At 36.5% G+C, this 12,023-nt stretch overlaps 1 long non-coding RNA gene across 2 annotated transcripts; it reads left to right on the top strand.

The window, feature by feature from the left end:
- Positions 1-9,636: 9,636 nt before the first annotated feature.
- LOC127118358 (uncharacterized) lies at positions 9,637-11,437 on the top strand. Of its 2 annotated transcripts, none has more exons than XR_007802186.1 (3): positions 9,637-9,858; positions 10,458-10,554; positions 11,035-11,437. It is a non-coding gene; the product is annotated as an uncharacterized LOC127118358 (long non-coding RNA). The 2 variants fall into 2 exon arrangements; XR_007802187.1 differs by having other exon boundaries at positions 9,644-9,858; positions 10,458-10,578.
- The last annotated feature ends 586 nt before the right edge of the window (positions 11,438-12,023 follow it).

The raw sequence follows: 12,023 nt of genomic DNA, 5'->3' as shown, positions 1-12,023 counted from the left end.
AAAGTTAGCTGAGGGATCCCCTGTAGGTCCCCATGTGCTCAAGATGATTGGGTATGTGGAGAACCTTGAGAGGTTGGGTTTTCCACTCGGAAAGGAACTTATAACTGATTTGGTCTTGCAATCGTTGCCAGATAGATTCAGTCAATTTGTCCTTAATTTCAATATGAATGATATGGACAAATCTCTTCCTGAACTGCTAGCCATGTTAAGAACTACTGAGCAGAATCTGAAGTCAAAAGGGAAGTCCATTCTGATGATCGGAAATGGAAAGAGACAGAATAAAAGACCCACTAAGCAGGGTGATAAAGGGAAAGGCAAGGAAGTTGCCAAACCCAAACCCACTGCTACTGCTTTGAAGCCTAGTGGAGGTATAGCAAAGGAAGGCACATGCTTCCATTGCGGTAAGACTGGACACTGGAAGAGAAATTGCCTAAAGTACCTGAAAGATAAGAAGAATGGAGTAGAGACTTCAACTTCAGGTATTTTTTTATTGAAATTAATTTATCTACTTTTGCATCATGGGTATTAGATACTGGATGTGGTTCTCACATTTGTACCAATGTGCAAGGGCTAAAAAGGAGTAGAGATTTGGCAAAAGGTGAAGTTGACCTACGAGTTGGCAATGGAGCAAAGGTTGTTGCTTTAGCTGTAGGAACTTATGTATTGACTTTACCCAGTGGTTTAATAATTCAGTTAGAGAACTGTTATTATGTACCTGCAATTAGCAGGAATATTATTTCCGTTTCTTGTTTAGACAAGTTTGGTTTTTCATTTATAATAAAGAACAATTGTTGCTCCATTTATTTGAATGATATATTCTATGCTATTGCACATATGAACAATGGATTATATGTCCTTGATCTTGAAATGCCTATTTATAACATTAATACTAAAAGGATGAAACCTAATAAGTTAAATCCAACTTACCTTTAGCATTTTCGATTAGGCCACATAAATGAGAAACACATTTTCAAACTCCATAAAGATGGACTCTTGGACTCTTTTGATTATGAATCATATGAGACATGCAGATCTTGTTTAATTGGAAAGATGACAAAGTCTCCATTCACAGGAAAAGGTGAAAGAGCTAATGATCTTTTGGCCCTCATACATACTGATGTATGTGGACCACTAAACATACCATCCAGAGGAGGTTTTCAGTACTTCATCATATTTACTGATGATTTCAGTAGATATGGTTATGTGTATTTAATGAAACACAAATCGGAGTCCTTTGAAAATTTCAAGGAATTCAAGAATGAAGTATAAAACTAACTAGGTAAGAATATTAAAACTCTTCGGTCAGATCGAGGTGGTGAGTATTTAAGCCTAGAGTTTGATGACCATATGAAAGAATGTGGGATCCTATCCCAACTTACTCCTCCTGGAACACCCCAATGGAACGGTGTATCTGAGAGAAGAAATTGAACCTTGTTAGACATGGTCCGATCCATGATGAGTCACGTCGATCTTCCAAACTCATTTTGGGGACATGCACTATTGACAGCAGCTTACACACTTAACCGTGTTCCATCCAAAAAGGTTGAGAAGACATCATATGAGATATAGAGTGGTAAGAAACCACATATGTCTTACATGAAGATTTGAGGTTGCGAAGTTTATGTGAAACGACAAATTTCAACTAAGCTTGAGCCCAAATCTGACAAATGCTTATTTGTGGGGTATCCTAAAGAAACAAGAAGGTATTACTTCTACAATCCTTCTGAGGGCAAAGTGTTTGTCGCTCGAACTGGAGTTTTCCTAGAAAAGGATTTTATTTCCAAAGGAATAAGTGGGGGAAAAGTAGAGCTTAAAGAAATTCAAGAATCAAAAAAGCATTGATACACCTATGAAGGAATTAGAGCAGGAAACACAAGTAGTTGTGGAAGAGAAACCTGCTCAAGTAGAACAAGACCAACGTAGGTCAAGCAGGATACATCACCTACCTGAGAGATATGGATATCTCATAACTGATCAAGGTGATGTATTACTCATGGATCAAGATGAGTTTGTGACCTACCAAGAGGCCATAACTGGTCCCGGGTCTGAGAAGTGGCTAGAAGCCATGAAATCTGAAATGGATTCCATGTACACAAACCAAGTTTGGACCTTGGTAGAGCCTCCTGTAGGAGTTAACCCTATAGGATGCAAGTGGGTTTTCAAAAAGAAGACTGACATGGATGGTAAGGTACATACCTATAAGGCAAGACTGGTTACAAAAGGATATAAACAAATTCATGGGGTTGAATATGATGAAACCTTTTCACCAGTTGCAATGCTTAAATATGTTCGGATTTTACTTGCTATCGCTACATATCATGATTATGAAATATGGCAGATGGATGTCAAAACTACTTTCCTTAATAGGAATCTTCTTGAGGATGTGTACATGACACAGCCTGAAGGATTTGACATATCAGAAGAAGCCCAAAAGATATGTAACTTACAAAGATCAATTTAAGGAATGAAGCAAGCTTCCAGAAGCTGGAATCTTTGTTTTGATGAAACAGTAAAACAATATGGATTCATCAAGAACGAAGATGAGCCTTGTGTCTACAAGAAGGTTAGTGGGAGCATGATCGTTTTCCTAGTATTATATGTAGATGACATATTACTCATTAGAAACGATGTCTCTACCCTGCAACAAGTAAAGTCTTGGTTGGGGAAATGCTTTTCTATGAAGGACCTAGATGAAATAACCTATATATTAGGAATCATGATCTATAGAGATAGATCACAAAAACTGTTAGGCCTAAGTCAGAGTACATACATAGACAAAGTGCTGAGACGCTTTAATATGCATGATTCCGAAAAAGGATTCATACCTATGCAACATGGCTTGTGTCTATCAAAAACACAATCCCCTTCAACTAAGGAAGAAAAGGATCACATGAATAAGATTCCATATGCATCTTCAATAGGATCTATCCTGTATGTCATGTTATGTACTCAACCAAATGTCTCGTATGCTTTAAGTGCAACGAGTAGGTACCAATTTGATCCAAATGATGCTCATTGGGTAGCTATCAAGAATATCCTTAAGTATTTGAGAAGGACTAAGGACTCATTCGTGATATATGGAGGTCAGGAAGAGCTTGTTATAATTGGATATACCGATGCTAGATTACAGACAGATATGGATGACTTTAGATCGCAATCTGGTTATGTGTTTTGCTTAAACCGGTGGCGCTGTGAGCTGGAAATGTTCAAAGCAAGATACAGTTGTTGATTCTACAACTGAGGCCGAGTATATTGCTGCCTCAAGTGCAACAAAGGAAGCTGTTTGGATCAAAAAGTTCATTAGTGAACTTGACATAGTTCCTAGCATTGTGGATCCCATTGGTCTCTATTGTGATAACAATGGTGCTATCGCACAAGCTAAGGAGCCTAGATCTCACCAACGATCCAAATACATACTTAGGCGTTATCACCTTATTCGAGAGATAATAGATAGATGAGATGTGAAAATATGCAGAGTACCTACACTTGACAATATTGCTTATCCACTGACAAAGCCTCTTGCGCAGCAGAAGCATGATGTCCATACTAGATCTATGGGCATTAGGGGTATGCCTGATTGGCTCTAGTGCTAGTGGGAGCTTGTTGGTGTAAGCCCTAGAGGCCAATAATTTTGGTACTTGTATCGAATTATTTATTAATAATGAAAGGCTTTTTCTTTATTATGTTTGTTTAATAAAGTCCCTAGAATAGCTAGTCCGTTTAATGTATCAAGTGTGACTTAATCATGAGATCAATTAAACATAAGGACAATATTCTTAAAGTATCCGTATTCGAGCTTTGTTGTGAAGTGGGATAACATTAAAGCATTGAGACTATTATGTATATAGACTGATGATCACATCTCATGGATCATGGATAAGGAGTTATCAAGTCTTAAACATAAGTATGAATATTTAGAGTAATATTCATAACCGGATTGACCCGCTATGAGAATACTATATATAATGTTAAGCTAAGTGTCATAAGTTATTCTCATGGTGATAAAGGTGTATACCACCCTTTGACCTGAAACCACTATGTACCCTAGATGTAGAGTCGAGTGCCTTATTGCTGATCAAACATTGTCAGTAACTGGATGACCATAAAGACAGTTGATGGGTACTCCACGAAGCATGCTGAGGGACATGAGTGACCTAGATGGAATTTGCCCATCCTGCGTAACAGGATAAATGTCTACGGGCCCAATATTGAACTGGACAAGGATGACACGGTCTATGCCTTGTGATCAATATAGACATAAGGGCAAAAGGTAATTGTACACATAAGTATTATCACAAAAGGATTTGTCAAATCACATGACATTTTCGTGTCTTGGGTAGCAGTGATGTGTTGCTAGATACCGCTCACTGTTTATTATGTTAAATACGTGATTTAATATAATTGCCGATGCCGCGAAAACCTACAGGGTCACACACAAAAGGACGGATTGATGAGAGATAGAGTAACTAAGGAACACCGTAAGGTACGGTGCACTTAAGTAAATTGTAGAACATCGTAAGGTACGGTGTACTTAAGTAGAATACGAAATATGGTAAGGTACCACGTGCTTAAGTGATTTTGGCATATTATAAGATATGGGCCACATACACTTAAGCGGGGTTTTTAGCTTGCAACCCACACAAGTGGTTCTATAAATAGAACCCTTACGCAGAAGGATTTATGCAGTTACAATTTCGTTTCTCTCTCTCACTCAAAGCCTTCATTCCTAGCAGCTAGCACTGAGATTGAAGGAATCCGTTCATGTGGACTGAGTAGAGGCATTGTCACCATTCAACGTTCATGATCGCTCCGTAGATTTGCATCAAAGGTTTCAATCGCCACAAGAGGTAACAATTCTATCACTGATCACACACATTCGTAAGGATCACTAAAGGAGATTTTTTTTTATAATTTTGTTGTATTTTGGATCGCTCTTCTCCTTCACTTCTCTCTCCCTAGGTATTTGTTGTTCAACCCTACGGGGTTCGCCTTGTTGGCCTTGGTCGACTTCGACACCGTTGGATACAAAGTATTGGGCCTGATTTATTGTTGGGTCTTCTTCTAAGATCAACTCCTGGTTCTCTACCATCCATTCTCGACGAGGTTATTGAACTCGCGCCAAACAAAAATGTAATTTGTGTCATTTGCGCTGCCAATTGCTGATTAGTATGAGCATTTTGTTGATTAGTGTAGGTAGTATTTTGGATTAGAGGATTGAATATCGTCTCAATATATTGGGCAAGCATATGAACCATATCATGGTTGCTTTTGTCCATTTGCTGCCTTAATACTGCCACATAATCAATTGTGAAAACGGGTAATTGGGCAGAAAGTCCCACCCCTAGGGGTCGGGTGCTTCGACACAAATTGTTAACGGCCGTCTCGACCCTTGTAATGGAGAAATTATGGTCGCCTTTTGATTAGTAAATGTTGACGTACTATTATGCAAATTTTCCATCATAGAAGTTGGCATGTCATATGGTTGCTCGCGACCATTCATTGGTATTGTAAACCCAATGAGATGAGGCCTAAAATTACTAGTCCCTACTGGTTTTAGGGTTAATGGGTACCCTTGCATTAACACGGGGGATGATATTACTGGTCCATTTTAAACGCTCGACGGTATTGCTCGTCGTGCTCGCTGTCGAATGAGGAGGTTATTCTTCATTGTTGTTTGGTGGATTAACCATCTCTCTAACGTACTTCCTTTTTAGTCTTGATTCATTATTTTTGGATAGTATACAACTTCTTAATCTCATGCAACAAAGTTTGAACAAAATTTGTATGAAAAACTAATGCAGAATTTGTTTCAAATACAAGAAAAACTAGACACAAGGGTTCCACTATGTGTGCCAATTTGTTTACCTTGGATTTTGGTAGACAAGCGCTAGTCTTCCAAAATTGATACTTTGGTTACTTACAGGATCGACTAGATTGATCCTAGGACATATGTGTATAGTTCTTGTTTAAATTTTTTCTTACTAGGAAGTTCTTTGATGATAATGTTGAATTTAAAAGTAATGCAAAGAAGATTTATGAAAAGTATAAAGAAGGAAAATAATTTCGACAGGAATGTAAATGGAGTGAAAATGACTTTAATGTAAATAGATTGACATTGAATGGAAATATGATGTTTCATATGTACATACTCTTAGAAACTCTTTTCCCAATAACACTAGATACTTTGAGTGATTTTGAGTTTGGTACAATATTGAACACACCTAATCCTATTGCTAAGACTCTTATTTATACTACTTCGACAGTAACGGTAACAAAACGTATTTTCTCCAGAAAATGACACGTTCTTGCTTGCATGTGTTTTGCGTTTCATAGGCCTCCACACGTCCTTTGAAGGAACGGATAAGGCCAAAATATGGTTATTAGCCTCGTTTTGAATTATCTCCGTTGAACTCTACTTTGAATCATTTCAGAACCAACAATTAAAAAACCAACCACTAAATAATAAAAAAATAATCACTAACACACCTAAGAGATTGATAGAAAAACACATAGAAGAACTCCCCCCTAACCACTGAAGCTAGCGGAAATATACCTGAACGCATCGCACGCTCGAACATACAACAGAGTCGCCATCCAACTTTATTTATTCTCGAAGGAAAGGGAAAACATCGATAGACCTCGAGGAAAAGAGATATGCTGGGAAAGGAAGTCAGTTATGCGAGGGGAAGGTATTATCACCCCTAACATCCATGGTACTCCATGGGAACCGTTTGATTGTTCTTTCTCGAATGAGTGTTATATCTAAATATTACTCGCGAAAGAATGAAGGAAAAGAATAGATAGAGTGCACAACGAGAATTGGGACCCTTATGCCTACGTATCCTTATAGTGCAATAAGAAATTCAAAGCTCCGTAGCCCATAGAACTAATGATGGGAGGTGAAAAGAATTGTGATAACAAATATGGTCTAAACCAAAGAACTGTATTGTTTGAACTCCAAAAGGGATGAAATATGAACCCAAGAGTAAAACTGGCATTGACCAATATGTGGACTAGCCGGAAGCGTCTAGCACTATATCGTATAGCCGAAAACAGAGAGAATTAAGTGTTTGGGTACGAGCCAAACAACTCTTGGTTCACAAGCTGACACAAGATGGAGCTCGAAGAGATAGTGTATTTGTCTCAAAGATAGGGTAAATCACATGAAGTGAATGTAGGTATAATATGAATGCATCATGGAGATGAATGGAATGACTGACCAAAGTCACAAAGTGAAGGTTTGGTAACAGTGACTGAAAAGGTGTAATTTGAAACCAAAGGTCATGGTATATTGGAATCCATAGGAAAAATGGGATTTATATCATAGAGGTAAACAAGCTTATTGGCAAAAAAAGAAGGAATACAATGTTTGGGTACGAGCCAAACAACTCTAGGTACAAATGCGGACTGCCGTTATATCGTCATAAAAGGGTATATATGGAATTCCAAAGAAAACTGTATTTCAGTTTCAAAGAAACAATGTGTCAGTAGGGTGAACAGTTTAATGGTTGAATGCAGATGATGGATCATGAAAGATATGACTGGTGCCCTAAGGCAAAAGGAGAAATAATTAGGATTATGCTCGCCAAGGATTTGCATCCTCGTGCCTACATATTCTCATCGTGCAATGAGAAAATCAGAGAAATCGTAGTTCGTGGAACCACGAAAACAAATGGAGATTGAAAGTGATGAAAAGTATAACTTGCACCAACATAATGGTAACAAAGGAACCCACAAAGGAGAGTGAACTTTGAACCAAAGAGTAAATAGGTGTCTTAGCCAAAAAGAATGAATTAAATGTCTGGGTACGATCCAAACAACTCTTGGTTCACAAGGTAGACGGGAGTTATATCGTCCTAAAAGGGTATATATAGGGCCCGAAGAAAGTACGGTTGGGTACAAGGAAAAGTATATCACTTGCTAGGGAACAAACAGTTCGAGATCAAAGAAGAATGGTATCTTAGATCCATGAAGGAATAGACTCTGAACCGAAAAGTAAACAGGCGTCTTAGCCAAAAAGAATGAATTAAGTGTTTGGGTATGATCCAAACAACTCTTGGTTCGCAAGGTGGATTGTCGTTATATCGTCCTAAAAGGATGTACATGGAGTCCAAGGAGAAGTGGTATGATCTCAAAAAGATGGTATTGATTGATGAAGCATTAATAAATAGGGTAGCTCACGAAGAATATGAATTCTCCTGCCTACGTATTCTCACTGTGCAATGAGAAAGTCAGAGTTGTCATAGTTCAGCCTACTAGGGCTGGCAACAAGATGATTGAGGCAAAAGAAGTGAATGATTGATAATGGGATATGAAGAGACTTGACAGTTGTTTGATAAGAATCACACTAAAGTCTATGAATAAGGGTGAATACTTTGAATAGATAGGGCCTACGCCTCGTACGCAAATTCACTCTAGACAAGGGTAGGAGAAACTTCATCTCATTATTCCTCATTACTTAAGACTCGTGGCGCATGATACTTACCATAACTGACAAGTTGTTGGAGAAGAATCCTTATTTCTGCTCCTTGAATTGATGTTTCTTTGCATGAAGAAGACTTGGTAATTTACTTGATTCACATTGTATTAAAGTATATGAATAATGGCAAATGCTTTGAATAGCTAGGGCCTACGCCCCGTACGATAAGTCACTTTAGGCAAGGGTAGGAGAAACTTTGTCTCATCATTCCTCATTACTTAAGACTCGTGTCATACGATTTGAATCGTATTTACCAAGTGTTGACCTTTGATGTATCTTGTATAATTCGCTGCTCGATATGACTGGGATGCCTCGCGTGAAAGTCTGGACTTGAAGCTTGGAGATCCACAACGTTAAAATTAGTCCTATCAAGTTATCAAGTGACTTTTTATCACTTGAATGGACTATGGGGTTATACATGATCAAATGATTTAATTAATCAAAATTGCTTTTGATCAACTTGAATCGGAGGATTTGAATTGACTTGAAAATATAAGCCTAATCTAAGGGTTAGAATTAAATTCACAGGCTATTCCTAAGGGAGCATGCACTTGTTAATCAGAAAATTTGATTAAAATCATCTAAAATTCTAAGTCAAATTTTTAATACTAAAGGGAATCATGCATTTATATGATAAAAAAAATGGTAAAACAAACTTCTAAGGGGTAAAATGGTATTTTCACAAAATTATGATATTGAGTTAACTTTTCTATTCATAGAAAACAATTAAAATCAAATAAAACCTAAACAATTCTATTTAATCTAAAAAATTCTAAAATAGCCTAAAATCAATGTTAAAGTCTAATAATCCTAATTAAACTAAACAAAATTAAAACCTAATTAATCTCTAATAATCCTAATTAAACTAAAATTCTAATTAAACCAAAGTTCTAAAAATAAATCTAATTAAGAAAAAATTTCAATTAATTCCTAAAACAAATATTCTAAGTCGAATATCTCTTAATTAGGCTAATCTAAAACTAATCAAGATTAAAACTAAATCTAACAAAACTAACAGCCCAAAAAAAGGAAGATTGGGCCCTGAGGCGAATCTATGCAGGCTCCCAGGGGGGTGTGGATAGAGGTTGTTTGGGAGAATGAATGGAAATGTCTCATTTGGGCCTTAGGCCCAACCGGTCCCAAAACTTTCACAAGCAGACTCCAAAAACGCGTCATCCTACACAAGCAGGAAGGCTTAGCATCACGTTCCTCTTCGTATCTCGTCGTTCTTCGTGTCTTCATCTTCCTCAAGTTCGAATCAACATCAATGCAGAAATCGTATCAACATCCATCGTTCCTCTTCATGTGCACATAATTGGAAATAATGAAATCGAATGAAGGGAAGGAAAACTCACTGAATTGGGGTTCGACGCTAACAAGTATCAGACTCTTCCTTTATTTCGATTCCTTCTTCTTCTTAATTCTTCTGCGTTACGATTGGTGTGTGAATGCGGGGGAGAGAATGGTGAGCGAATCGTGCAAATCAGAGCTTGCAAGCTCTGTAAAATGTTGATTTTTGAGAGTAACTGTTCTTGAAGAATCGTGAAAATGATGAAAATCGCAACTGTTTCTATGAACTTTTGTGAATTTCTGGAGAGTGAAAAATTGTGAGCTGAAACTTTTGCAACGCCCTCAATCGTGAGATTGCAGGGAGCTTATATAGGGTGTGATTTTCTTTTTTCAAACTCACATGAAATTCAATTGAAATGCAGTAGTTGGTTAGAAATGCAGAATTAGTTAGATATCCAAAATTTTGTGAAATAGCAATCTAAACTCAGATTGAAATGAACTGTTAATGAAATTTCTATTTTAAAAATGAAATTCCAATTTATGAAATTAGTTATGGATTTGGAAGGTTTTTGTTGAGTCTTTTGGAGTCGGTTTGTAGGATTGGTTAATCGTTAGTTTTGCTTCCGTGTGTTGCCTCTTGTTAGCTCACAGTGGAATTCCATATTAATGCTCTGTTAATAAAATACAGGTTTGGTGAGTTCTGTGGGCAAGGCATGGTTTTGTTTCACAGGGAATGAGCTTGTCCTCAGTGTGTTCTGCTTTGGAAATTCGAGAGCGTTCTGCGGGTTAGGGAACATTCTGTTATAGCAGTTAGGTCTTTTGGTTTCAGTTGAAAAAAATGGTTTTAAAATTTGGTTATTCTGTTATATTGAAATGTGATGTCAGTTAGGTTAGTTTGATTTACCTTGAAAATAGTTATAGTTGGTTCAATATTCTGTTAGTATTCTGTTATATGCTAATTTGATTGTTAATGATTTGTTCAATTGGAATTTAGATGAATATCGAAATGCACTCTATTATTAGTTAGTTATTACTCTGAAAATCTGTTATGAAACTTGAGTGAAGTAAGTGAAATTGTTTTGAATTGTTTTTAAGTGAATGGTTCTGCTAATTACTTGTTGTAAATTATGAAGTTAGTAATAAAAAAAATTCTGCCATGATAGTTAGAAAGAATTATGCAATGTTTTTTGAACATGGATTATGCTATGGTAAATGTTAAAGTTATGCTTGTTGGATTCAAAACTAGTGAACTATTTATGGTGCAGGGCTGCTATGGAATGCTCATGGGATTGCTTATGGTTTCAAGTTTTTGGAATGACATATAGTTGAATTCCTCTATTTGGATGTATGGTTAATGCTTTTGTACCTTGGTCGAGTTTGTGGCCTTTTGTAGTTGAAATGTGAATTGGCTTTATGTGGTTAAATTGTAATTGAAGCGCGGATGGTGATTGAATGTATAGGTTGATTTGGAATTGTAATTTGAATTGTTAGAAATTATCCATTGAAATTGGTTTATGTATGTTGTGGATTAAGGTTTGAATTGGAAAATTGATATATGTATTGCAATAGTCATGATGTATATTGGTTCATCTTTGTAATGACATGAAAATGGTTTATGGATTGGAAATGTAATTGAATGTGTAAATTGAAATTGGAAATGTGTATGTAGTTTGGAGTGCTAGTTTGTAATGAAAATTTTGGAATTGGAATTGGAATTGGAATGGTAAATGTTGAAAATTTGTGAATGTAATGGCTATTGTAGTTTGGTTTGGAATTTGAATGCACATGGAATTGAAGATGACTATTGATTGGCTTTTCATGGTTTAGAATTGAACAAATTTGGGAATTGGATGGATGGTAATGCAGAATGTTCATGTAATACAAATCTTTATGGAAAAACCTATTCATGATTTTAATTCCAAGTTATTCAACCTTCAAAATTGTGATCCAAATTTCAATGAAATTCACTTGTTTTGTACAACATGCATGGAATAATTTTATGGAATAATATGTGAATGCCTAGCATGCTTATGTTCAATGGATTAATGTTCACTAAATTAGTTAATGCCACTGGACTAGTTCTAAATTACTTATTCACAAAAAAAAAAAAATCAATTACAATGAACTATGGTTAATGCCATTATTGAGATGAGATGAACAAGGCACAAGTTAGGGTTACAAAGTGTGTCATCTGATTTATTGACTTTGACCAAAAAGTTAACCGTTAAACAAAAGTCAATTTAGGTGAAAATAT

The sequence above is a fragment of the Lathyrus oleraceus genome, chromosome 2, assembly GCF_024323335.1.
Source record: "Lathyrus oleraceus cultivar Zhongwan6 chromosome 2, CAAS_Psat_ZW6_1.0, whole genome shotgun sequence".
In the NCBI taxonomy this organism is placed as follows: Eukaryota; Viridiplantae; Streptophyta; class Magnoliopsida; order Fabales; family Fabaceae; genus Lathyrus; species Lathyrus oleraceus.
This window is presented reverse-complemented; position numbering and strand designations above follow the sequence as displayed.